Source organism: Capsicum annuum, chromosome 6, assembly GCF_002878395.1.
Source record: "Capsicum annuum cultivar UCD-10X-F1 chromosome 6, UCD10Xv1.1, whole genome shotgun sequence".
Lineage (NCBI taxonomy): Eukaryota > Viridiplantae > Streptophyta > Magnoliopsida > Solanales > Solanaceae > Capsicum > Capsicum annuum.
In genome coordinates, this window is record NC_061116.1 from 74,502,220 (window position 1) to 74,508,022 (window position 5,803).

At 34.1% G+C, this 5,803-nt stretch overlaps 1 pseudogene; it reads left to right on the forward strand.

The window, feature by feature from the left end:
- Window positions 1–308: 308 nt before the first annotated feature.
- On the forward strand, window positions 309–5,540 carry LOC107873326 (annotated as a pseudogene).
- The last annotated feature ends 263 nt before the right edge of the window (window positions 5,541–5,803 follow it).

The following is a 5,803-nucleotide window of genomic DNA, read 5'->3' on the forward strand; positions in this document are numbered from 1 at the left end:
TGTATCCCCAATCAGAGATTAGGATTGAGAGCTTTCATTAGACCCTATTCCCCTCTCTTATTAGATATTTAACTATCTAAGTTAGTGGCGGGCCAAGGGAAACTACTGGAAATTACCCCTATGGCAACAAATTTTTTGGCGATGGTTAATAAAGTGTTGCAATAGGTGATCTAGTGCAATGGTTTCAAACATTGCCAAAAACAATTATTTTATTAGCTATAATTTAACACTATAAGCGTAGCTTTTGATAACAAGCATTGCAATAGATAAATAAAATAAGCTATAGCGATGCTTATTGTATTCCCTCCATTTTCAAGATAAATTTTAGTGAGTCCGCCAAAAAAAATATTTTAATTTGTCATTTTAAAATCTCTAGAGTTACTTAAACCTACTACACTACACTGCTATAATTGCTGAAACCTACTGCGCTGCTAATTTTGCTACAGCTTGTGGAGACGCCATGGAGATCGATGATCACCACTAAGGTCTGCCGGTGGTGCCGTGGAGACGCCGTGGAGTGTTCTTCCAAGGAATTTCTGATGTTCATTATCATTCCCGCAAATATTTAGGTGTCGTTTGGTTAGCGTTAAAGAATTACAGTGTTTGATTGGTCACATAAGAACAAATAATTACCACGTAGCTTCAATTTACAGTGTTATTTGGTTGGTCATAGATATTCGGACGAACATTTCTGCGATTTGTACCCTTGAATTGGACCAACTGTAGTGAGCTGTGGCGTAGTGAGCTTCAGACCGATTGTAGAACTGAAATTTAGTGAGTTAAAGATAAACCATATTTTAATTTGTACATTAATTTCATACCGAATTTGCACTTCGATTTGCAGTTAGGGCTAATTTTGCACTTTAATTTCTTTTAGTGTTGGAAAGTGAGGCCGAATTTCAGCTCTCAATTAGAGATGGAAAGTCAGACCGAATTTGCAATTCAATTTCTCTCAAATTTGCACTTCAATTGCTTCAATTTAGGGTTTTTAAGGTAAGTGTGTTATTCTACAACTTTGACCTAATTTTTAGGGATTTTGGGTTTTTATTCTCCTTGAAAATTTGTTTTGATCTCCACGAGGTTGGTGTATGTTGTTGTTGTTGTAGATGTCTGGCTATATATATCTGCAGTAAATTGTTTCCTGCTATATGATTTGTGTCATGCCATTCTTGACTCACTGTGTATAACTACAAGTGAATGAAACCAGTGACACATTGAATAGACAAAAAGAAAAAACTAGAGACAAATATAGTTTCCAAGTTTCTCAAAGTTTATACTTTTACATTATTAATGGTAGTTCAGTTGGTCATTTGAAAAGTTACCTATGATAAGAAAGCTATTGTCATTAATGGTCAAAGAAGAATTCTTCTTTCTGGTTCCATACATTATCCAAGAAGCACTCCTGAGGTACTCTTACTTTCCCTTCCAACTCATTCTTGGTTTTGTTTCTGATAAAAATAAAATTCTGTAGCGAAGATAGAAATTTCATCAAGGGCATTTAAGATTTGATATATACGTATGAAAAATAATTTTTGACCTATATAGAAAGTATAATCTTTCATCAAGGCGTTTAACTAGACACCCTTCATTACATGTGGCTATATTCTTCTAGTTAAAATGGGTGACTATCTCGACAGAAGGTTAAATTCTAATTTGCCTCTTTTGACAATGGGTGGTGATGAGAGTTGACCCATTGTATTATTTTATTGAAAAGCTTAAATTTTTTATTATGCTCAGCAGTTTCAAGTACTATATAATTGGATAGATGATGTAATTATGTATTTACTTTAATAATACATTCTTGGTTTTGTTTCTGATAAAATGTGAGACCTTCTCGTCTAAAACCTTAAATTCTAATTTGACACTGTTGGGAAACATAGTTTTCGACAATGGTTGGTAGTGAGACTCGGCCTACTGTATCATCTAGTTTAAAAGTTTAAATTTTTTGATCATGTCTCAATAATTTCCAGTACTATATTCATGTTGAGACAATGTGATTATGTATTTATGTTAATACTGATGAATTGAATGAATTAGGGGTGTTACAGATGTGGGAAGATCTCATAAACAAGGCTAAAGATGCAAACTGGGATGTCATTGAAACTTATGTTTTTTGAAATGTTCATGAACCTTCCCCTGGCAATGTGTGTTTCAAATGTTCTACAAGTTGCCAAGACAACTTGCTCTTTATGTTTGCTGATTGATAATATGCTATGTGTCCTTTTGACAGTACAATGTTGAAGGGAGATATGATCTCGTAAGGTTTATAAATACTGTGCAAAAAGCTGGGCTTTATGCACATTTGCGCATTGGACCTTATGTTTGTGCTGCGTGGAATTTTGGGTAATAACTTTACACAAATAACCGGAAAGATTTACTGTTTTACTTTTTTCTAATGATCTACATAGATTATACTTTCTTTATATGTGATCATACACATATTGTACATGGATTATTCATATATTATAGTCGGTCCACTTTCCTTGGTTAGTTTCAAGAATGAGCTAATGATTCTATGTACCCTCTCATTTGATGCAGAGGATTTCCTGTATGGTTGAAATATGTTCCTGGTATCAGATTTAGAATAGATAATGAACCTTTCAAGGTTTGTCCAAAGTTAAAATATTATCTTTTGTCGTATTAAAGTAACTGAACATTAACGACTACTATACGTACATCACACCAGTTATGCCAACTTTTGTACATGCTTGTCTTTTGTTTTAGGTGACAGCCAAAATGGGTAGTCCCAGTATTTCTTTTCCCTTTTTGATCATGAGTGACATTTCAATTTTTTTTTGTGGTTAAGGGAGCAATGCAAAAATTCACTCAAAAAATAGTTAAGTTAATGAAGAGTGAAAACTTGTTTGAATCTCTCGGAGGTCCCATTATACTGTCTCAGGTATAGCCTATGAAACTTATGAATGTATGATATATGGAACAATTATATTGGAAGTGTTCTAATGTTGTTTTTGGTTAGATTGAAAATAAATATCAACCAGCACGGGAAGCACCTAGAAAGGCTGGCGAAGCATATGTCCAATGGGCTGCACAAATGGCTGTTGGATTAAATACTGGATTTCTATGGGTTATGTGAAAAGAGGATGATGCCTCTGAACCTATCATGAGTTCTGTTGCTATTCTCAGTACAATTTCATTATTAATTAGCTTGGATTTAGGCTTAATGTTCTTGAGATTATCGACTGAAGATTTCAAGCATATGGTTAAACCAGATAAATACATGCAACGGTTTTTACTGTGCTGAATTTTCTCCCAACAAACCTTACAAGCCAACTATGTGGACTGAAGCTTGGAGTGGATGGTAACATCTTCTTTTAGAGACTTAGCATTTCCTATGCTCTAAGTAATGCAAATATATTCTCATTTTCATAAGGTGGTTCTCATATTCTTGCTTGTTGATTTAAGGTTCGTTGAGTTTGGTGGCACGATACCTTTGAGGCCAGTTCAAGATTTGGCATTTGTAGTTGCTTGTTTCATACAAAAAGGTGTCTCATTTGTTAATTATTACATGGTAATGAGCTTCCTCATAATAAAAAAGAAATTCCAACGTTCATCACATGCTTGTGTAGGACAAATGCTCTTGTTTGTGCAAATCATGTCTTATTTTAACAGTTCCATGGGGGAACCAACTTCAGGCTCACAGCTGGAGGGCCTTTTATAACAATAAGTTATGATTATGATGCTCCGATTGATGAATATGGTGAGATTAATCACCGTAGACCATATTCTCTACACACTTGCAACTTATTGTCTCTTGAAATCCTAAGCTGAAGTCTTCTTTGATTCAACTTAGTTGAACTTTTAGTTATCAGATAACTTTTTAACCTCATATTTGATCAAGTCTGATCAGAGAACCTAAATATAGCCATCTAAAGGAGCTCCACAGGGTAATTAAACTATGTGAGGAAGCATTAATATCTTCATATCCCAAGGTTACTTCACTAGGAAGCTCTCAGGAGGTTAGTCTTAGTTAATAAGGTTGTTAACCTAAAAAATACCATATGTGCTTTTTTATTTCGTCTTGCTGAATCAAAAAGTCATTTATTTAAGGCTATGCATTCTCGTCTGACAAAGGAAACTGTGTAGCGTTTCTCTCAAACTACGATAGCAACTCTGCTTCTTGAATAGTTTTTATCAACAAGCACTTTAATCTACCTCCCTGGTCCATCAGTATTCGTCCCAACTGCAACCATGTTTTTTTCAATACAACAAAGGTAAGACATTTGCACAATTACATAGCACACTGTTAACGTACGCTATTCATTACCTTTTGGCTTAGTAATTTAATACATCTTTTTCTTGCTAAGGTTGGGACTCGAACTTCAAAAGTGCAAATGACACCAACTAGCTCTCAGCTCCACTCTTGGGAGGCTTATAGTGAAGATGTATTTTCTTTAGGGGACACTTCAACATTTGAAGCTGTAGGACTTTTGGAGTAGATAAACATCACCAGGAATAACAGTGATTACTTGTGGTACATAACAAGGTGAGGGTCATATATAGGTCAATCAATCAATAGAAATATATATAATTTCTAATTATGGCTAAATAAGTACATTTTTTGCCTTTCTCCTATCTCAAAAAAGCCTATGTCATCTAAACTTCTTGGATGAAACTTTCTCTAATACTGATAATCTTTACATTTTTTTTAATTGTAGTGTTGATATTAGCCCCTCTGAATCATTTTTACGACGTGGACAAAAGCCCACGCTCAACGTCCACCCAAATGGGCATGCAGTTCATGTTTCTGTTAATGGCAAACCCTCAGGTATTGATGCTTATATGCACATAGTAGGACTCTAGGGAACATTTTTTATATTTTCTGCTATGGTTATAAGACTTTATGAAAGTAATCAATTCCTAATTATGCAGGAACTTCTTATGGTATTCAGAAGGACACAAAGTTCAATTCCACAGGGTTAGTTGATCTTCAGGCGGAAACCAATAGAATTGAGCTACTGAGTATTGCAGGTAGGCTGCCAGTTAGTTTCTCATCTTTGCTGTCTTCTTGAATATTTATTTACTATATAAGCACCATAATGCCACCTAAAAATTTCTATTACTTGTCGTCAATAATGACACTAATAAGTTTTTCCATATTGTTCAAGTTAACAAAGTTGTAGGTGTAAATGTTTATTTTTGAATCCGTGCTTCTTTGCTAAAATAAAATATGCCTTTTAGCTAATAATGTTGTGTTTCTGCAGTTAAAGGGAGCTTCAAATGTCAATGGTGAACAAAATGGAGGTTTAGCAACATTTGCAAAAGATTACAAAGATGACTAAGTCGTGGATCTTCAAAGACCTTGTAGTGTAATAGTCTGGTAAGGCTTCTTTGAAGCATCAGTTGTTTTAGGTTGACAACATTTGTTGTTCATAATGTGTTAAAGTAGTAGGTAGGAAGTTTACTTCATTGTGTTTATAAATAGTGTTCTTTGTTGTCCATAAGGAGTGTTTGGACCCCAAACGTTGTTTTGTATGCAAATAGTATTATATTCATGTATACTTTCTAATTTGTGATGTGTACATATTGTGTTATAATTTATTATGTATGTAAATAAAAATTTACATTAATACAAGTGACTACTTTATATAAATCATTTCAATTTAATAACATGTGGCAATAATCGTTGCAATAGATCAATAAACTGTTGCAATAGGGAGTTAAAAAGCATTGCAATAGAATAACAAAAGTGTCGCAATAGATGCTATTGCATCGGCTTAATATAATTGCAATAGAATTTATTGCAACGGTTAGTAACTATTGCAATAGATGAAAATAGACATTC